Consider the following 22,521-nt stretch of genomic DNA (forward strand, 5'->3'; position numbering starts at 1 on the left):
AACATATTGAGACTGAAATAAACACTTTCATGAATAGTTATATCTTTATTGAAACTTATGTCGCTGCTCTGATTCTTTTGATACTATCTTGATGTAAAAGACATCACAGGTACAAACACCAAACTCTTTTCATTTGTGTTTGGGGGAGCTGAGGTTCCCCTATATCTGGAAAATGTCTGTAACAGAGCAGACCTCTCCATAAACTCTCAGCACTCTTTGCCTTTTCCCTCATTAATGTATTCTTCTTGCCTCTCTACATTTTTTTTCAACCACATTTATTTTACCTTTTGACACATTTTCCACCTTATCCCTTGTTCCGCAGTTTGGTAGGAAAACACCCATTTGTACAGTTCTGTACTCAATTTTGGCTCACAAAATGTACTATGAGAAATATTGATCAATACCTTTGGATTTACTTTTTTGGCAGTCCTTAACTCAATATGTTGCCCCATTCATATTTTGCCCCATCATTGCTCACAAACTAATAGTTATCTATTTTTCGTTGTAATTATTTTTGTCATTTTATCACTTGACAATACAAAGTCACAAAGAATGTGACTCATTTCTTTGTGTCTAAAATCTATGTTTCAAGGTGGGCTGGGGGTGGTAAAGCAGAGGAATTCAATACGTTCCTACGATTAATTCCACCTCACCTGGTACTGACTAGTGGTGGTTTCTTTATCATGAATGAATCCCCATCACCAATGATCACATGGCATTCTAGTCAGCAAAAAATGTCAGGCCTGAGAGGGAGCCCCTGATGTTTTCATTTTCAATGATAGTGCTGCAGTGGGAAACATACTAGTTTGCTGTTATTAAAGGGATGTTGGTAGTATGAACAGCCAACAGGTCTATCTGAAAACCTAGACAATTAGAGCCTGTTTCTGAAAACATCAAGTAAAATAAACACTGATAATGCACCCTTTTTTTACATGGTGATTTCAAGAGATATGTAGGTCACCTTATTCACAAAGGTGATCTGCACATTTCTGTGTGGATGCACACCAGTGCAAATGATAAACTGGCTAACCCCCTTTCATATATTAGTGTGGGCCAATGTATGATTGACTTCCAGCACCCACATGTGTGTTGGGGATGTATTTGACAGTGGCCAGTTCTTAATGTTCCTTTGCATTGCTGCAGGGATGGCATGGGAATATGTGCAGAGTGCCTCAGGAAGCGGATCACCTGCTAAGACCCCTAATGCCAAAAGAAATCCTGCAATGCCAACTCTGGTCTTCCATTCAGATTTAACCATAAGAAGCACATGGGCAAATAATAAAGGATCTTGATCAGCAACTTTGGGTTGCCTTGAAGTAACTGTTGAAAGACCTCAGCCCACCAAATGTTACAGAAGCCCAAAGTGCAACTGTTTGAGGGGAATTTGGTCAACTACACATCCAAAGCCGGTCCTACTATGCCTCCATAAACCGAAGTGTCCCAAATACATTGCAGGGGAGAACCCCCAATTCACTTCCACCCAGAGCAAAGGAGCCAAACCACAGGGTCACTTAAACAGTCAGTCACTACTGTCTAGCAGCCACCTCTGCTGAACAATAATGTTAAAGGATATTTATACCGTGCACTATCACAACCGGAGTGGCCGCCTGGCGCTCTGGTGAATCTGAAAAAAAGGGGATCGGTTGGGATACATTAGTAGGACAAAGTTTGGAGAAAGAGTAAGGGAGCTGTGATGTGCTGTTGGCAGCTTGAGTTCGGTTAACACCGGTCGCTGAGCTTTTTGATGTGGTATCCATTCGGTATCTGTCATGTGCTGTTGTGTAAGGCTATGTGTGGTTTGTTTGTTGTTGCATTGTAGTGAAGTGTGTGTGGTTTGCTGTAGGTTTAGAGGTGTGGTTGTGTTTAGTTAGAGTTTGAGAGCTGTGTGCAGAGGGGTGAGGTTTTATCAGGGTTGGTTATTAGCATTGTTGTCTGTAGATATGCACACTCATTTTGTGGGTCCTCTTTTGGTGTAACTCAAGGTAATATTCACAATCCTCTCTGGATGCGACACAGGCTTATATTCACAGTTCCATTTTAGTGTGGCACGGGCTAATATTCACAGTTCTATATTAGTGTGCCATAGGCTAATATTCACAGTTGTATCTTAAAGTGGCATAGGTTCATATACACAGTCCTCTCTGGATGTGACTCAAGGTAATATTCACAATCCTCTCTGAATGCGACGCAGGCTAATTTCACAGTTCTATCTTAGTGTGGCACAGGTTAATAATCACAGTCCTCTCTAGTTGTGGCTCAAGCTAATGTTCACAATCCTCTCTGGATGCGACACGGGCTAAAATTCACAGTTCTGTCTCAGTGTAGAATAGGCTAATATTCACAGTTCTATCTGAGTGTGGCACAGGCTAATATTTACAGAAGTCTTATTGTGGCACAGGCTAATAATCACAGTCCTCTCTAGATGTGACTCAAGGTAATATTCACAGTTCTATCCTGATGTGGCACAGGTCAGTATTCACAATCCTCACTAGTTGCGAAGCTGGTTAGTACTAACAGTCTGGCGTGCTATGTTCTGAGGATAGGTAGAGTGGCAGGGATTCTGGTTATACTGATTGCTCTACTCCCCACCCAGGCCACATATGAACAGGGCCACAGTGAACAGGATGTGCCTCAAACTGGGAGTCGGGAGAAATGAAAGCACATTATAAAACTCTTAACACATAAACAAAAGCACAAAAATTAGCAATGTGAAACGAGCATCTAGGGCAAAGGACAAGCAGGATCCCCCTGGGGGTGACCACCCTTATGGGACAAGGAATCCCCAGACAGGGTTTTTATTCATCCTCCCTTACCTGAGATGTCCTATTTATTTGTTGCTATATGGGAATCAAAGAGGAGAATTTCATGATAGTTTCTTTAGACATGGCTGAGATGGTTTCCGACTCCTTTATGATCACAAAGGTGTCTGACCTGCAGTGACAGGAGATTGTCCAAACTCATGACAGCCGGCATACAGAGCAGAGGAGCTCCAAGGCCCACATAATGCTGTCTTTCCCTACGCTGCTCCTAGCCTGGGAATCAGGGCCACACCTGAAAAAGGGAACCGACTACACCAATGGTGGTCAAATAATGACCACAATCAAAGACAGAGACTTGTCGAATGCCGACGGAATGAAATGAAGCTGAGGAGAAGAGGCAGTATGCCAAGGTGGAACCCTAGCAGTGGTTGTTCCAGGGAATAGGATTGAGGGCATAGAGAGAGCAAGCCCCAAGCCGGGATGAGAGAGAAAAAGACCCAATCTGGGGTCAGAGAGAAAGATCCCCAAGCTAGGGTGAGAGAGAAAGGGCCTCAAGCCAGGGTGAGAGAGTAAGAATGCCAAGCCGGGGTGACAGAGAACAAGCCCAAAGCTGGCGAGAGAGAGAAAGAGCCCCCAAGCCTGAGACAAAGAGCCCCAAGCTGGGGTCAGAGATAAAGGACCCCAAGCCATGGTGAATGACACAAAGTCCCAAGCTGGGGCGAGAGAGAAAGAGAGAGAGGGACAGAGCCCCACGGCAGGCTGAGAGAGAAAGAACCCCAAGCCAGGGAGAGAGAGAGCGAGAGAGAGACAAATTATTATGCCACGAGTGGGGTTGAGAGTCACAAAGCCTATGGTGGAGTAGTCGAGAGCAAACACAGGGAAGCGGGAGAAAGACTTCTGAATTGGGAACTGTACAATCAAGCACCTGGCTTGGGAAAAACTTGCAAAAAGAGATTTTGAGCTGTATAACCCACAAAGACAGCAGAGAGGCCTGTTTCAGGGGTCTGAGATAAAGTCAATTTCTAAATGGTTCTTGGACAGTTATGTTATTCTTTTCTGTTAGCGACAGGGACAGACATAGAGCAGTCTAGGGTAGTTACAGAGGACGATTTTAAATGTAAAGACATCCTGAAGAGCACCTTTATTATTTTCTTTTTGTAGACTAGGGCAAAGACCTCTTTAGTCTTAGGGAAAGATAGTTTCTTTTCCTTTGAGAATATAACATACAACTTTAAGAAACATTACCTCTTCTCCGCCTCCTAAGTCTGATTTACCATACATGGTGATGTTCAAACAGTCATGAACAAATTGAGACTAGCAATGCAAGATGTGTTTAATGTTGAAAATGATATGACAGTTTTCTGGGAGCAACGTGAAAGTGACATGATATTTTACTATGGCTAAAGCCATGGAAACGTGTTTTTACCAGGGGTTATATGAAACGAATGATGGGTAATGTGTATGGAGCTTGTAGAAAGCATCTAAACAGAAGGCGTGAGACGTTTAAGGGAAAGTCCAAAGAAGAGGAGGTAGGCGACTAGAAAGTACCATTGCGTGCCTATCAAGTAGAATGGACAAGCCTTAAGCGTTGCTGAGAGGAACAAAGTTTGTGAGCAGAACTACCGAACTTCCTTACAGAGAAATTCAAAGCCACCGCTTTAAAATACCTGGTGAGCCAGAGAAATTGCCATAAATCTGCTGCGTTGCCAGACCTAAAGGCCATTCAAATGGATGAGAAGACGCTAACTGTGGTCTCTTCAAGCTCTTGGGCCTCATTACACGGTAGGCGGTAAACCCTGGTACCATACCAGTACCACCATGGAGGAAAGGGGAATTACCACCCCATTCCAAGGTTGGCGGGGCGGTAATTCCCCCTTCCGCCATGTCCCTTCCCCGAGCTAATTACGGTACCGCAAATTGCGGTACCGTAATTAGAACCAAGGTCCCTTTGCAGATCCCAACTTTAACGGCTGGTCTACACCAGCCGTTAAGGTCAGGTCCCGCAAAGGGACCTCGTAGTAAGGTGGTAAGGGTTTACCGGTACCGGTGCCCTTACCGGTACCGGTAAACCCTTAACACCTCCCGTATAATGAGGCCCCTTGTCTTTTGCGCTTCGAGGGAGGAGTTGGGTTCTCTCACTTTGCCTTTGCTTACGCTGCATAATGTGGGGAGGGATTAAAGTCTCCAAACATTCGATGTTCACCAGCCACTACTGATACCGATGGTCTGCAGTGGTTTCACCGACATCATTTTAATAGTAAACAGTTTGGTTGGTTAATAATGATTGGTACAAAAGGAAGAGAGAGAGAGTGAAAGAGAGAGAGAGAGGGAGAGAAAGTGAGAGAGAGCGAGAGAGAGAGAGACTATTCAGGGACGAGACAAGGGGAGGTGGGTCTGGTGGGGGCAAGGCGATATGGGGATACCCCAATTATAATAATCAATCGTACTGTATACTATTAAAATGTAGTAGGGGAAACCATACAGAACTGATAACATAAGCCTATGTATTGTACATTGGCGGTAGTACTCTGTCTGGCAGTAACCACTGCTGTATTCAATTGGTGTGAAACATGGGGGTGTGTACTGTGACCTCCCCCAGACCCTCGATCCTGGCCCTCCCACAACCTAGCAGGTATAAGGGAGAACTGGGTCACTCACAAAACAGTATGTAGAATAAGACCTGTTTCATGAACGCCTTATTCTGGGAGGTAATTTTTTTTCCTGAGATCTGCCGCTACTGCAATGTCAAATTGGTTTGTAGCGCAGGTGGAACCCATTTGCAAGGGGCATGCTGCCCACATGAAAATGGACCCAATTCCACCGTGCCGAGGTATGAGGAAGTGTTCGCTCTGTGGGGAAGCCTGCCAGCCTATCCCTTCGCTCAGTGTCTGCCAGGGCTAAACACTGTTATAGACTTAGGTATGGAAATGTGCAGACTACGCTCATTTATATATGACTGGCCTCTAGGTCATCCCCAAAAACCTTTCAATCGTAATAAAGGGAGAAGCTTCAGGAACAAAGAGGGAGGCTGAATATAAGAAGCACTTGGAAGCAAGTTAGTGTAGTTATGCATGAGAAGTGTTTGTGAAAGTGAGTGTCCAGAAACGAAATAAAAAAATGTAAACTGGAAATTGGTATTTAAAGAACGGAAACCCGCACAGGTTCAACAAGTTGCCACACCATTCTGAGAAGTTGCGAGGATCACACATTCCAAATGCTTGGCTCATAATGAAAGAATGTTTGTGAAAAACTCAAAACAAGAACATTTTCAGTGACACCCACAAAACACCAATTTTTCGGCTTGTTATTTCCCTGTTACATCATTTACAAAATAAATATTTGTTGAGTTTTGTTTTTTAAGTAGTTTTACCTCAAATGTACTTGGGGGGGATTAAAGTGGCCATTTTCAGAAGTAGCGTATTCATTAAAATGGTGCCAATATCGAAACAAATATTTTTGCATTCATTCTTCTGATGCTCCTCTATGCAGATTAACGTGTCAGTGCAAATGTAAACATATACACTATAAAGCTCCTAATGGGAATTGTGCTGACCCTGTTGGTTCTGCTCATGATCTCTCAACAGACTCTCTTATTCCACAGATTTATATCAAATACACATCTCTGCTTTATTTTCCGTATATAACAATATTATATCAAAAATATTATATCAAACACACATGCACCAAATAACATGAAAAATGTAAAAGAAATTAGGAATTCTATATGTCAAGGGGTTAGTATCACTGTGACTCAAACAACATATACAACCAACAATAACTACCTAGTTCTGCAAATAATATCAGAGACCCCGTGTGCTCAACACATCAAATTGTCTACTCACTATGTTTAAGAATCACATTGAATGTTAGACAGATTGGTGATGGCAATGTAACGGTTGCCTCTAATTAATGAAAAAGAGACAGGCCTTCTGTGATCTTGATCTACTCATCAGTTAATGAAATGATGCATCAAAATGCTACATGTTGACAAATCTTGTATCGGCCATTATACAAGGATACAGATAACGTATTCCTTTGCCTATAGTTCATCATGGGCCTTCTTCAGGACAATTTTCATTCGAATAGGACCCCAGTCCGCCTCTCTTTTCTTATTGTTCGACTCATGCGTACTACTTGCTTCCTAGTTTTTGGCATCAATTTCTTTTGATGTGAATCAAGGGCTTATTGTAGGCTTTTCAATTTTTGAACATCACGTCCCCCTACATTGGTCAGTTTTTCTCTGTGTCACAGCATCAGTCTGGTAGTCGGTTCGTCGACTCACAGATGTCCACCGTTGGACATGTGATGTAAACAACAAGAACTAGCTGGTTACGTGTCAGGGAGTAGAGTTCTAGGTCCCCATCTTTTGAGTGCCAATTTAAACATGCCGGAGTAAACGCTGTAATGTGACAGTCCACAGAATTAATACTGTGTCTATCAATGTGCATATTTGTCGCCCTGATGACGTGATTTGGTAAATGAATGGGGAAGTCCTACTTTAAGTGTAGACAAAGCTGGTAAAAGGAGAGGATTTAAGGAGAGGATTTAAGATGAAGGCAGAGGACGATGTCCAGTGATTTAGCTCAGCAGGTAAAATACAGCTTTATCAAAATTAGGAAAAAAGGTATCAGGATCACTAAAAGCAAGAAATGAAACAATCACCAGGAAAGCATTAGAATCCACATATGTCCTTTGGTTGATTAGTTTGTTGTTTGCAAAGTGAAAATGTATAATGTGAGCTCCTAAAAAAGTCCTGGTGCCAGAAAACATGTTTCGATTCCTGGCTATTTGGCACTGATATTTGCATTGACAAATCCGTGCAAAATGTAATTTATGTTCTAGTTGTTTGGTACAAACGTCATTAGAAAACGTCCCAAGACTGGTGAACATTGCCCAGCTCCAGTGCAAAATAGTTCGACAGAGGTAAAATGTATGTATCTGTTGTCTGGATTGGCTAAATTGCAATGTAGAGCATGGGGATTAAAACACAAGGCATCAATACAATGTTTTAGCTTCCCTGGACCCTATCAAACGTGTAAGGGTGAAGTCGATGCAACAAATAGAGAAGGGGAAACATGACACACTCCTTGCATCTACAAATTGGTAGAATAAGAGATATTTGCTTACATGTTACTTGAATAGTCTAAATCCTTACCCTTTCAGATTAAATTATTTTTTGTAAAGCCTACATTTGGCGACAATGACTGCTTTACACATGTGAAGAATAATGTATTGAAAGAGACTACATATGCATGCGCTCGCTTGGGCAAAATTTACTCCAATATCTTATGTCCCGGGCACACTTCACCGGTAGCTCATTATACCAGCGGTGAAGCGAGGGTGGAATGGTGGAGGAAGTGCATAATGTGCACAATCCCAGGGATAGGGATATAGGAGTTGCCAGTCTCTTTCATACACCAACTGTGACACATATATTTGAAAAACAACTGTGCCCATGTTCATTCTGCTTACCATGATACCAAGAAACAAACAATCTTTGTAATCAGAGCCAAATGTAGAGGAGGGACCATATCTGACCCTCATGCCCCGCGCACAACTCTGGGGACGTAGACAGCGAAACGATAGATGTGCCTCGCTCTTAGGCCCATCAATGCAATCATCGATGATTCACAGGTGTGAAAAGCGATATTCTCTTTGACAACCATTCAGATCATACCCAATTGATGATTTGGGCGACATGGAACTGACATCAATCAATCAGGTCGACTGACTGGGAAATCAGAAACCAATGACGTCATCACTGACATCACGATGTAGCCACGCTTATACATATTCATGAAGCAACACAGACCTGTACTAGTGTATTTCATATAGGCACGAAGCACATGTGTATGACGCACTTACATATCGCTATATTCATACCTTTTGCCAAGGCTGAAACCGCAAGATGCAAGGAATACATATATCTACCTTGCACAGGCTTAACTGCTACTAACATGGAGAAAAAATAAGGCATAATATCGAAGTTATAGGCCTCTGAAACTAACAAGAAAGGAGAGATAGATTCTGACTGCACAGACAAGCTGACATGATCACTGCAGCTCGAGGCGAGCAGAAACAGGACACCCAGCCAAGGACAAAGGGAAAGCAGGAAAATTCCAGCTACCGAGATGGTGGGCCACGTGCAGAAATTCAGGCTAAAATCCTCATAATAACAGACAAGAAGGCTTCATTTTGTGGTCTCGACACATGTGACCCAGACGGAGCCAACTGTCCCCCGAGAACCACAGAGAAGAAGATACAAGTGCTACCCACGATTCTTTAACTGACAGCATGCTTGGGCAATCAGAGAATAGCAACATTAGGGAACTCTTCACACCTCCATGTTCTTTCTCATTATCTTGAAGAGGTACATTCAGTCTGAGAACTGTCTAGGGTTCTAGGGCTGGAAGGACACATTCTGCCCAATCCAAATTCACCTTTCATATGGGGATGTAATTTGTTGCAAGGACCAATGGTCTTTTGGGTGATAGTAGAGGTGGTCATAGGAGGTGCCACTGGATATGGCTAACCAATTACGAAACTAACCTATACATTCTTTATATATAACTTGCCCAAACTGACCAATACAAATGTCTATTAGATTCCCGGGTGTCATGAGGCAGGGCAAGACACACACGACACAGAGAGTAGCAAGCACAGTGGGGGGTTTCCGAAGAGTGGCTAGGGATATTTATAGGGCACAAACTCATGGAAGGTGCCAGATCTGCCCTTCTTGCAGATGCACCAGGAGCACTGGGAGAGCTGCCTGCATAAAGCAGCAACTCTCACTCATCAGTCCAGCAAGCCACACCACAAAGAGTGCCAAGAACAAGGAAAGACCACAACTCCAAGCAGCCCCAGCACCGGGCTCACAGAGTCCAAAGACTCCCAGGACCATGCCGAGAACATTGCGCTGCACGCACACCTTTTTTTTTTTTTTTGAAATATATTTATTGATTTTTCAAAGAAAAACTATACAACCAGCATCATCAACATAGCAATCAGTTCTATATCCACAATAACTTCCCATTCCCTCCTCCCCCATGCGAACCCGGACCGGGGTTGCGCGGTCTGCCATTGGTGTTAGGGTGAGCCCGGGCTGTCCAGGTCCTCGCCTGAGGTGCTGACCTCTTTAGGACGGAACAGGGCTGTCGTGAGGGCTATCCATTGCAAGAGGTCTTCCGAGTCACCTATTTTCTGCTGTCGCTGCGCCAGCTCCCAGGCCCCGGTTTCAGCCACAGACCACCTACGGAGGTCTTCCCACCATGTCACAAGTCTAGGGGCCCTGGGGCACTTCCAGGCCATTGCGATGCGCCTTTTTGCGAGGATGTACATCAAATCCTTGAGCCTATTGAGGGGTTTGTTTTTTTTGCCTCGCGGATATGAGCCCAATAGACATGCCTTAGGGGATTGCACGTCTAGCGTTATGTCCTCCTCCGCTATCCTGGTCTGAATTTGCGACCAGAAGGTTTGTATATCCGGGCAGGCCCAAAACATGTGGGTCAGTGAAGCCGCGGGTTCTTGGCACTTGGGGCACGGCACTACGCAGGCGCCATTGAATCTCGAGATGACAGCTGGGGTAAGGTAGGCCCTGTGGATGATGTAAAATTGGATAAGCTGGAATCGGGCATTCCTGGAAACTTTTTTATGGTAGTGTGTTATTGTTTCCCACTCCGTGTCTCCGAATAGCGTGTTTAGCTCGGCTTCCCATTTACCCTTGCATGTGAGTTCGTTATGTGTGGTGTTGTCAATTAGGATCTCATAAAGCCTAGAGGTTTCGTGTCCCCCCTCTGCAACGCCCACCAAGTTCTCAATGGTCTCGTGTCCGGCGCATTGGGATTCCGCTTCCGGCCATCGCTTCCTAAGCTTATCCATCACCGCCCCGTGCAAAAGGAACTGACCCAGTGGGACCCCAGTCAACTCGTGCAGTTCGGGAAATGTGTGAGTGCCCTGGTCGTCTATCAGATCGCCCAGGGTGGCAACACCGGAGGGTTCCCACATGTTCCGGATCGCCTTCCGGTCCTCCGGTCTAGTGGACATGATGGCGGCTATAGGGATTTGTGGGGAGCAAGGGTCGGTCAACCTGACCGATTTGCAGGCCCGACTCCAGATCTGAGTGCCTAGGCGGATGAGGTGTGCATCCAGCGTTTTAGGTATTGGTCTGATCCAGAGGAGGTCCCTAAGCAACCAAGGTGCGTCTGGGGGCTGCAATAGGCGTGTATCCGTCGTGGCATCATCGGCCATCCACTGGATCACGTGCTTAAGCTGGGCCGCTATGTAGTAGAGCTTAAAGTTAGGGGTTTTCAGGCCTCCCCTCTCGTACGGTCTTTGAGTTATGTCTAGGGCAACTCTGTGCCTCCCCTCCCGCCATAGGAGTTTCCTACATAGTTTGCTCAGGTCTTTGAAGAAACGTTGGGGGATGTTGTAGGGGACGTTAGTGAAGAAATGTAGAAGACGCGGGAGTGCAACCATTTTAAGGAGTCCCGCCCTGCCAGCCATTGAAAGGGGCAATTTACACCATAGGTCAATTGATTTAGCCAGTCCCTCCTTAGCCCTGCCCGTGTTTAGTGCATGTTCGGCTTCGGGGTCCCGGTGGATCGCGACGCCCAGATATTTGAACGTGGTGGGTTCCCATTTAAGGGCCAGAGGGGGGAGGTGTTCTTTCTTGGTTCCACTAAGTGCAGCCGGGGGGAATAGGCAAGACTTGCCGTGGTTAATCTGGATCCCGGTGCATCTGTGGAACCCATCTAGGGTTTCGAGAATGTAGGGGAGAAGAAGTTCGGGATCCCTTAGGTGGAGGAGCGTGTCGTCCGCATACATGGAGACAAGGTGGTTCACTCCATTTACCACTATCCCTCCGTCTCCATACTCCTGCCTAAGGTATGCCGCCACTGGTTCAATCGCCAGGATGTAGAGCAAAGGGGATAGGGGGCACCCTTGCCGAGTGCCCCTGGCCAGGCTCCATTTTTCCGAAAAGGTGTTGTTGGTTCGCACTCTGGCTGTGGGATTAGTGTAAATGAGTTTGACCCAATTCAAGAAAGCCGATCCGATCCCCATCTTGGCAAGGGTGGCGTAGAGCCATGTCCATCGGACCGAATCAAAGGCCTTAGAGGCGTCAAGGGACACAACTGCATATTTACCGGGCATGCCGTTTGTGCTGTGTATCACATGATGCAGCCTTCGCAGGTTCTCAGACATGGAGCGGCCCTGCACGTAGCCTGTCTGATCTTGGTGTATAAGGTACGGGACGGCTGCACGCAGCCTTCTGGCCAGTAGTGCGGTGAGGATCTTGTTGTCTACATTCAGCATGGATAAGGGGCGGTATGAGCCGCAGTCAGAGCTTTCCTTGCCGGGCTTAAGTAAGGGGATGATGGTGGCTTCAGTCATGGAGTCAGGGAGGTGGCCTATTTCATACGCCTCGTTATATACTTTGGACAGTAGGGGGGCCAGTATGTCCTCATAGGTCTTATAAAATTCGCCCGGGAGACCGTCCGGTCCCGGCGTTTTACCAGAGGACAGTGACCTAATGGTGGCTGTGACCTCATCTGGGGTGACGGGCCTCCGAGGGGATCTGCCAAGTGGTCCTCCAGGCGAGGGAGCCTGATGGCGTCCAGGGCGTCTTCGATCGTGTGGTCTGGGGGCGGGGCTGGATCGGAGTAAAGGGTTTGGTAATATTGCTTAAACACTGCGTTGATACCCACTTGCGTGTGGAGGGTCAAGCCGTCTGTATTACGGATGGAGCAAATGGGGTGTCTGGGGGTTTCTCGTTTATAAAGCCATGCAAGAAGTTTCCCGGGTTTGTCGCCCAGGGCGTGATTCCTTTCCGTGAATTTGGTATAGCTTAGCCTCCCCAGCGTCTCCCAGTGTGTTAAGCATGTTTGTTTAAGTTCAATCATTTTCTGCAGGTGGGCGGGATCAGGGGATGGGGTGGCTTCGAGGTCTTGGAGTTCGGTCTCAGCGTGCTCTAGCAGGGACGTGACGGATTTCAGGGCCCCTCCGGCCGCGGCTATCATTTCCCCTCTAGTTACCACCTTGTAGGCTTCCCATGCTGTGCCTTAGTATCTGACGCTGTCAATGTTGGTTTGCCAGTAGTGTGTGGAACCCTCCCTGATTTGTTCATTGAAGGCTTTGTCTAATAGCGCTTCGCTTCTCAATTTCCACGTCGGGATGGGGGGCCTGGGGGCTGTGGTCACCCACGAGGTCATCAGTGGGGAGTGGTCTGAAAGTACCCTGGCCAGATACTGCGTGTCCTCAAATCCGGCCACGTGCTCTTCGCTAATGAACAGGCAGTCTATCCTGGTGTGGACCTTATGTGGGGGGGAGTAAAAGGAGTAGCCTCTGATTTCGGGGTTTTGCGCTCTCCACAGGTCTTTCAGGGCATATTGCTGCGTGAGGGCGTTCAGTATCTTGGCGGGTGGGGAGGGGTCACCATGCTTACCATCCGATCTATCTATGCGAGGGTTTAAGGTACAGTTGTTGTCGCCTCCCCATATAGTTATGCATTCGTTACTCGGGGACATCCGGGCGTACAACGAACGAAAGAAAACAGTGGCATCATGATTCGGGGCATAGGTGCAAATCAGGCGAACGTCGCGCCCCTCTATGGTGCCCTGAATTAGGGCCATCCTACCTTCGTTGTCCGTTTTGGTGTGGATCAGCTTGAATGGGACAGAGGGGGCAATCCATATCAAGACTCCTCTGGAGTAGGTGGAGTAGGAGGAACCCACTAGGGTACCTCGCCAGACCTTAGCTAGCGCTGCAAGCTTAGGGCCACATAAGTGGGTCTCCTGAAGGAGAGCGATTCCGACTCTGTGGAGCTTCATGTAGGCGTGAATGCGGCGCTGTTTGATGTAGCTGTTTAGACCCCTGACGTTCCAGGACATGACTCTGATCCTCTCAGCCATAGTCTGGGTGTGGTCGTGTGGCTGTGGGAAGCCTGAGGTTGAGGTGTTCGGCGAACTTGGTCATCCTGGTAGCGATTCCGCTGCGCTTGGTCCCGGTCCGGTTTATGTCCGATTCAAACTGTGATCCCAACTTGGGGTTCAGACCCCCATGAACAACAACGTCTAACTTAACTACAAACACAACTTCAAACACAACACGTCTAGCGAGGTTGCCCTTGCTCTGACATCCCCGTTTCTGCCCCATCAGACCAGGGTCTTCCGGTGCCCTACGGGCGGGTGAGCTCACCCAAATTATCCTGGGGATAGGAGAGGGGCTACCTCCGAGGGTGTTATCAGGAGGTGCGCCACGACCAGCGCGGCTCCGGTACCATCAGTGTCGCCACTCTTACTGGCATATTGATGTGTGATCGGCTACTGCAGCCAGTAGGTGGTGAGGAGAAGTCCCTTTGTTACGGGCGGCTAGGGCCCGCGCTGCCTCCGTTCAATGTCTGGGATCTGTTCTCTGTCCATCCATTCACAGGCCTCTGCGGGAGTGTCAAATAAGTGTGCCTTATTGTTGTGCAGGACCTTGAGTCTGGCCGGGTAGAGGAGTAGGTAGCGCAGGCCCGCCTCCTTGAGTCTTGCCTTGGTGTGGTGGAACTGGGTCCTGCTCCTTTGAACCTGCAAGGTGTAGTCGGGGTATATTGCAATCTTCGCGGCGTCCCTCTGTATGGAACCGCCCATCCTGGTAAAGGCCAAAATGGATTCCCTGTCCCTGTAGTTGAGGACTTTGGCTATTATGGGTCTGGGTGGGCTCCCCGGTGGCGGCCTCCTGGCTAGGGAGCGATGGGCTCTTTCTATGGTGAAGCCCTGCGACAGTTTCCCAGCCCCAATTTCCTGTATGAGCAGGTTCTCGATGTAGTTAGTGGGGTCGCTGCCCTCGATGCCCTCGGGCAGGCCGATAATTCTGATGTTGTTCCTGCGGGCCCTTCCTTCGGCCTCCTCAGCCCTGTCTTCCAGATTCTTCACTCTTTGCGCCAAAATGTCCACATCCTTTAAGAGCTGAGTTTTGGCGTCGGTGTTGTCTCGGACTTGGATCTCGAGAGCGTCCGTTCTGCCGGTGATAGAGCGCACATCTTGCCTCAATAAGTTCAGGTCGATGGCGACCGCGTCTATTTTGTCCTCCATGGTTTTCTGGAGAGTCTTGATGGCCTCTAGCAGTTGGGAGTTGGCCGGCTCGGGCCTCTCGGCGCCCGACGCCTCCCCAGGGGCTGGAGCCTCCCTGGGTCCGGTCGCTCCAGCGGCCGCGAAGGACTCCATGGTGGTTTGGCGGTGTTTGCTTCGGGTGCCCTTAGTGGTCATGTCCTGTCCACGAGATCCGCCAGGCCTCGGCGGGCACTATACAGTCCACTGGCGCCGTGCGGGAGATGCTTCGTGAGGGGGGGTTGTGTCGTCCACCCGCCGGGCAATGTCAGTGGGCCGCTCGGCAGGGCGGTCAGGCACAATCCTGCTATAAGGCTCTTCGCTCCGGGCCCGGCAGTTAAGGCCGCCCCAGGTGCCCCCCCCCTCCGACTCCTTACCGCTCTTCTGCGGGACGCAGGAGCGTGAATCTCAGCTTAGGCCACCGCTGCCGCTTCAGTTCAAGTTCCACTAAGGCAGATCCCTGGTGGGCTCCTCTGGGGTCGATCACAGCGCTCCGCTACAGCGCTGGGCCGGGGATCATCATGGCCGCCATTTCCTGCCTCCGCATGGCGTTCTGTTTCTTTTCGATGGTGCGGGCCAACAGAGGGACGTGAGGTTCCCAAACTTCGACAGCAGGCGGAACACACTTTCACACGACCTGTGTTCGGTTTTCAGGTGACTGCAGTCAAGTTAAGCGATAGTTGGCGGCGGATCCATAATCGTATCGAGCGGAGCTGCGCCGAACACGTCTGTCCTACATGGCGGTTGGCCATGCCCCCCCTGCACGCACACCTAACGCTTGTTCGAGCTCGAGTATTCATCCGAGCGGACGCACAAAGGGACACTCTCCTGCCCAGGCAAAGACATTGTGGGACCGCGCCCTGCCTGCACCAATACGCATAGGCTACGCAACAGCTACAGATAAGCGCAGCCTAAATTCCACTCTACTATAGCGCTGCAGCACTAACTGCATGAAATCTGGGAAATATCTCAAGGGATCAGGTTCAGGGGGCTTACATCATCACAGTCTACTAACCAGCATGCAAATCTCGTTGAAGGACACCAAAGTGAAAGAACGCACCAGACAGTTATGATATGATATGTAATGTATAACATGCCTGTACACAAGTGTTGTCAGGCGCGACAAGACAAGGAGGGGGAAACAGAAGGAGGACAAACAACGATCTTACTAGGCCTTGTGTCGTTCAGATCACGCAAGTGCGAAAAAAAGGGGAGGAGAGCAGGGGCAAGAGGGGTGGGGGAGTGCACGTGACTCAATAAGTGCTGCCAGAGGGTGGCTCTTAAGTGCAAAGAGAAGGGACTGGATGGTTACAGATACAGACCCTTAACTACTGACAGAGCCCGGAGGCAATGCAAGGGCAACTGGACATGCAGGAGCCTGGGCCCGAATTCAGGGGAGGCCAGGTGACCAGTGTGCGGAGCAATCAGGGACATTAGCAGGGAAGAGGAAGAGAGAAAGTGGAAGCAAAAAGGAAGGTCTTCAGTTGCTTCCGGAACCGGAGATGGTTCTGCTGAAGTTTGAGAGAGGCAGGGAGGTTGTTCCAGGGGGAGGCCCCAGCTGAGGAAAGAGATCTGCCCCCCATTCTCTGCTTGGAAAAGCGTCTGACTTTCAGAGAATTATGTTGAGCAGAGAGCTTGAGAAGGGAGATGTTTAGGAAGAGAAAGTTGGAGGTAGTGCGGTCCCAGGCCTCAGATAGCCTTGTGGACGATGCAAAGGGTCTTGAATTTGATCCTTGCAGCCACAGGGAGGTAGTTCAGAGATTTCAGAGCTGGAGAGATACGACCCCTGGGCTTGAGGCCAACGACAAGTCTCACAGTCCTGTTCTGGATGAGTTGTAAAGGTCGAAGAGTAGTGACAGGCAAATTTAGAAAGAGGCTTTTTCATTACTCCAGACTGGAGAGGACAGGGGATCTAGAGACAGTGAGCTTCTGGGGGAAAGTGAGAAAGGGCAGAATACCTCTGAGGATGTGCAACTGAAAGTGTGACTTCTTAGAGATGTTGGAGATGTAAGGAGAGAAGGAGAGGGTGGAGTCGAAGATGACCCCAAGGTTCTTAGCCTCACAGGAAGGAGCAGGAAGAGGGCACAGGGTGGGTGGCCCGACAGAGAGAGGAAAGGAGGGAGCAGATGTCCCGATGAGGAGGATCTCGGTCTAACTGGCATTAACTCCGAGATGATTGGCAGCAACCATTCCTGAATTGCGTCCAGACAGTCTGGTATGAGAGAAGGAGCAGAGGTGGCTGAAGGGAGCCTGAAGGAGAGGTGGGTGTCATCCTCATAACACTGAAAGTTAAAACAGAATGTAGCAATGTGGTGGGCCAGAGGTGCCACGTAGTGGTTGAATAGCCAGGGAGAAAGGTTAGATCCCTGGGGAACACCACAAGTAGAGAGAGAGATAGAAGAGAGGAAAGACCCCAGTTGGACCTGGGAGGGTGAGTCAGTGAGAAAGGAGGTCAACACGACAGGGCCTGACCAGTGATACCCATGTTGTCACTGAGGCGATTGAGCAGGATGGTATGGTTGACAGTGTCAAAAGCAGAGGATAGATCGAGGAGAATGAGGACAGAAGGAAGATTACAGTCAAGAATAGAAAGCAAGTCTTCACAGGTGTTCAGGAGAGCATTTTCCGTACTTCTGGCAGCTCTGAAGCCAGGCTGTTGGTCGTGGAGACAACCAACAGATTCAATATGCAGATTAAGCTAGGAGATGGCCATCATTTCCAGGAGTTTGCCCAGGAAAGAAGTGATGGAGATCGGCCGATAGTTAGCCAGAGAGGAAGGATTGGTAGAGGGCTTCTTAAAAAGGGGGTGCACAAGGGAGTGCTTAAGGAGGGAGGGGAAGGTTCCAGTGGCAAAGGAGTGATTTCAGAAATCAGACAAGACTGGAGCCAGGGTGTCAATGTGGTCCTTGATGGTTCTGGATGAGTTGGGGAGAAACTGCATTGATGAGACTTTCATAGATCAGACTTGTCTTGAAATGAGAAGCCAGGGCTGTGCAGAGTGCCTGGAAGGGAATAGGAGAGGTAGAGCCTACAGCAGGATTATCAGCTCCTGGCAGATTTTGAAAAGTTTGGCCGAGTTGTTAGATGCCGCAGAGACGTGGGCTTGGATGTAGGCTCTCTTCTTAGATAGGACAGAGAGTCTGTACTGCTTTTGGAGCAGTCGGCAGGCCAGCTTTTCAGAGGGTGTGCTTGATGCCCTCCACTTCTCTCAGCCGCCCTACACTTGCGTTTAAGGGTGGCGAGGTCAGAATTGTACCAAGAGTTGCACTTGGAAGGGGGCTTCAAGCGGATCCTAATGACAGGGGCAAGGACGTCAAGAGTGTTAGAGATAGAGAGATGAAGGTTAGAGAGGGCTGTGTCAGACAGCTAAAGATTTAGGAGAGAAAGTAGCATCGAAAGCCTCCACTGACACATGCTTCATGGGTCGGATGACCGAGAAGGTAGGTGGCATTGCTGGGGACGACTTGACCTGTGGGCTAGAGAGAGAGAGAGGTTGGAGGAGAGGAGGAAGTGGTCACTCCAAGAGAGAGGAGTGGAGAGAGGGTTAGAGAGGTGGAGGTCTGAGGAGATCAGAACTTCCAGGGTGTGCCCTGCAGAGTGAGTTAATCAGTTAATCTGATACAATCCTTAATGATAGTTGTGTTCCCTTGGGAGCACCCAAATTATATTCTTTCGCCTGACTGTAGGTGGCTTCTGAGACAGGGACAACTGAGACAGAGACAACGCTTGCAATGCTCAAACACAGAGCAGCTAAGTGTTCATGTTTTCTTTCATGTTTTCACGCTCTTGATGCTACAATGTACAACTTTTAGATAGCTATTTACCAGAGCCATAGGGACTGTGTTGTTTCCCCCTACCTATCCATTACCTCTCCCTAATCCTTCTTTCGGTCACCCTAACACCCTCTACCCATTCAATCCGTGGACCCTAACCCTCTTTCCCTGTGGGGGTCGCGGTTTATCTGCGTAATCACTGGTTCAGGTGCCAAGACTCTCAGGGGGAGCAAGGAGTTTGTGCTGCCTCTGCGTTGGACCAGCTGCCTGACCCCACAAGGGAACCTGGATTTGTGCCATCAAACCAGAATAAACCGGGTGACAGATGCTTAGAAGATGAGAGCTCTAAATGAACCTTGTTTTTCTGGTGTGATGCCTGTTATGTTTATTTGCTAATAAACTACAGTAACTTTGCCCCATGGCTGAGTCGTCCATTCTTGTGGCTGGGAGTTTCTGAGGGGCCCAAGTGTATTCCGCTAGTAATCGAGGTGACTGCTAGAGGAACCCAGCCACGCTATACACTTTTCAAGAAGATAATGTGAAAACTAATACAATTGTGATGGGGACATGCCTTGCAATGACCACTACTCTTGATTCACCTGTATAACAACCATGAATGTTTCACACATTTTATTGACCAAATACATCTAAGCATGTATACTGAACAAAGGGAAGCTTTAAGCCAATAACCACATTAAAATCAACATAAAGATATAGTAAAAGCAATTGACCAAAATACAACAATTCCATTCATGAAAAAACATGTATATTATACAACAGAGAATTACAAAGACGACTTATACATTAGTCATACATAAAGTGCAACTGTGCATTCAAATTGTCCCCAGTATAAAGTGCAATAGTGCTGTGCTAAGTGCAATACAGCTAAATCCATTAAAGGCTAGTACGGCGTGCCATCAGGATTGATGGCACGTCTGTCTAATCAGGGTTAAAACAGAACAACAAGTGGAATACAATCTAATAACTAACATTGAAAGCTCTAGAGGTAAGAATCACAGGGATCATAATGGTAGCTCTTTAGGTATATACATCCAATTCACTGGTGAAAGAACACTTGAAAATATGCACTCCTGTGGTGGGCTCTGGGCTCATACCACTTCCGGGTTAGTGGGGAGCTTGAGCTATAAGCCTTCACAGGGTCGTCTGAGTGTGATTCGAATGTCTTGCCATTGTAGACCCACTGAGGGTTTGATTTATCGTCAAGCCCTACCTCACATATTAAACCCCCACGTCCCCCATTTTAGTCCTGCCATTGGGAGTCTAACCCACCAGGGTGTGACTGTAGTTTAGCACTTTCTGTCACTGCTCTGCTGCTCCTGGTGTGAGGGAGCTTTCTAATCTTTCCTGAGCTTTTGCTTCAGACGCAGATGCCATGCTGCTAAAGGATCTATGGCCTTTCTACTTCCCCGTCTTCCCCACCTTGAGTACATCCTCACCCTGGCCTAATTTGTGGATTAACCCCCTCACCCCACGGGAGAAAATTGATGTTAAAGGTATGGGTTTTAACGATTGTCCGTGTGCTTATTTACTGGTGCATTGGCGTTAAAGACTCTCTCAGTGCCTGATGGATGACTCCCACCTTGGAGTGTTACTCAGTCTTGATGGTGGCTATTTTGTTTTGGAGCCTGTGCAATGCTTGCCCAGCAACGGGATTGTGACAGAAAAGGTTTCCATCCTTTAACAAGTCTTTCTGTTTAATGAACAAAATTGCATTTTTGTTGTGGTTACATGATTTATGTCCTCCAATCCACTTTGGGTTTTCATCCCTTGTAGGGGGTTCAGATGGTTTCGAGTTGCTTTAATTCATAGATAAATCGCTCATCTCTCATTTCTTCCCCCACACTTCAGACTGCAGGGGTGTGGGGTTTCTTCTCTTTGAAAAAAGGCTTAAATGTTGCATGCCCTTTGCAGATCTTATTGACTGTAGGTTTTTGTAGTGGCCTCAAAATCCCAGCTGTTGTAGGCGCTAGATTAACCCCACCACCCCACATAGCTCTTGGGGGTTGGCAGCCTCATGGGATTAGAAGGGATGATTTACTAGTATTATTCAGGCTAGAGATGGGTGCTCAAAGATGCTGACAGGCAGTCCACACTCACAGGCTAAATCTATCTCGCTGGAAAAAACATTGTGTTCCTCCATTTTGAAAAGAAAAAGCCGAGGCTATGACCAGGCTATGTCAACTGAATTGACAGTTTTTGTGGGATAAGTATGTGTTTCTAAAACAGAATATGATCGCATTGACTCTCCCAAGAGCTGCCACCCCCCACAGCCCCACAGCCCCTCTAAGTAGGTCGGGTCTAACCAGGGGTCAGCCATGGCAGTCTCAAAAACTGATCTCAAGCTCGGGCTCCGCCGGGGCTCCCTGAACTGACATCCCTGGCCTGATTTCCCTGCGCTGCAACTAAAGGGAAGAGAAGAGGCGTGACAATCCTGCTGCTTCCTAGCAAATGTCCCTTGCCAGGTTTAGAATCACATCAACAGTTAAAGCCGTTTAGAATGAGAACATTTGTTTTTTAACGTGGCAGAGAAAGTATAGGGAATATACTGACTGACCTTTGCAACCTATTTTATTGAGGTCTTGTCTCTAGAATTATTTGATTTAAAAAAATGAATGCATAAAAATCAGAATTCCATCGAATTAACTGAATGGCTGGAATGTGCATTGAAATATTTTGAATTTACTTTGATTTTATCTTTGAATATATTTATTTGAGCATACTGTCTGATTCCACACTAATTACCTCTTTTTTAATACCAGGTACGAAAACTCAACCACATCTGTTAGGCCACTCTTGTTATGACATGATCCCCGCGCGCCTTAGCTACTTGGAATGCTGAGGCCACGCCAGAAGCCACTTAGGCCCCCACTAAATATTGTCTTGCGACACGTTCGGGCAACAGCGCCATTTCTCTTCTCACCGACCCAAGGCACTTATACACCTGGCTCAACACGGAGTTCCCCGATATAGTACTAAACAATGATTGGGGTTCTCCATCTTGAAACTTTGAAATAACTTTCTAACGCAACATTGGCTGCGTATCAATAGACAACAGTTTAAAAAACAGCACGTGTTCAAACTGTAAGTTCTATTTAAAGGTAAGCTACCATGACTGTGCGGCAAAATAAGCCTCAATACTAGAATTTTGGGAAAAGGGACTTACACCTTCAGTCTATTTCATTCACTCTTCAAATTTAGACAATCCAATTCTTTACACATTTTTCTTTTGTTGGTGCACAAAAGCAAGTTTGTATGAATGGAGTGCTGTACCAAAACCCCAAATAAATGTATATATAAATAATTGCGTGGGGTGGCCAGTCAATCAGTGCCCTGTAAAGTGCTGCAGAATTCCCCAGTATAAGCCTACATTCCGGGACAGCAGATCACTGAAGCCCCATGTGCTGTGTCCCTGCTCCCATCCAGCGACGTCATTTTACCAAAATGCCAGGGGTAGCAAAAGGGACATCACATGACCCTTGACATCTGATGATATCACAGGATGTGATGTCATTTGACCCCACCCCGAAGTGACATCACGGGAAGCGACAGAACACGACCCTTCTCCCCTTTAATGAGTCTAGCAATTATTGTATAGACTTACAGAAAGATTAATTATTTGTTATTCCTATTCTTTCTTTTTTAAGGTCAATGCTCAAAGTGTTACACTTGTGGAACCCCTGTTTTTTTTTTTTAAGAGACCTCAACAAAAATCCCAGCCACTCCAGAAAGAAAGAGCCACAGGGCACTGGCCACAGCCCAGGAGCTTCAATGTAAAAAACAATAACAAAAAACAATTTCTTTTTAGGGGTAGCAAGGAAGACATCTAGGGTTGCATGTGTGACCCCTGTTGACTCTCAAATGACGTCCCTGCTTCCAACT

At 47.4% G+C, this 22,521-nt stretch overlaps 1 protein-coding gene across 2 annotated transcripts in view; it reads right to left on the reverse strand.

The window, feature by feature from the left end:
- Positions 1–22,521, reverse strand: part of PAPSS2 (3'-phosphoadenosine 5'-phosphosulfate synthase 2) — a 321,644-nt gene that overhangs the window by 34,631 nt on the left and 264,492 nt on the right. The window lies entirely within an intron of this gene.

The sequence above is a fragment of the Ambystoma mexicanum genome, chromosome 8 (assembly GCF_040938575.1).
Source record: "Ambystoma mexicanum isolate Mex_15411 chromosome 8, UKY_AmexF1_1, whole genome shotgun sequence".
In the NCBI taxonomy this organism is placed as follows: domain Eukaryota; kingdom Metazoa; phylum Chordata; class Amphibia; order Caudata; family Ambystomatidae; genus Ambystoma; species Ambystoma mexicanum.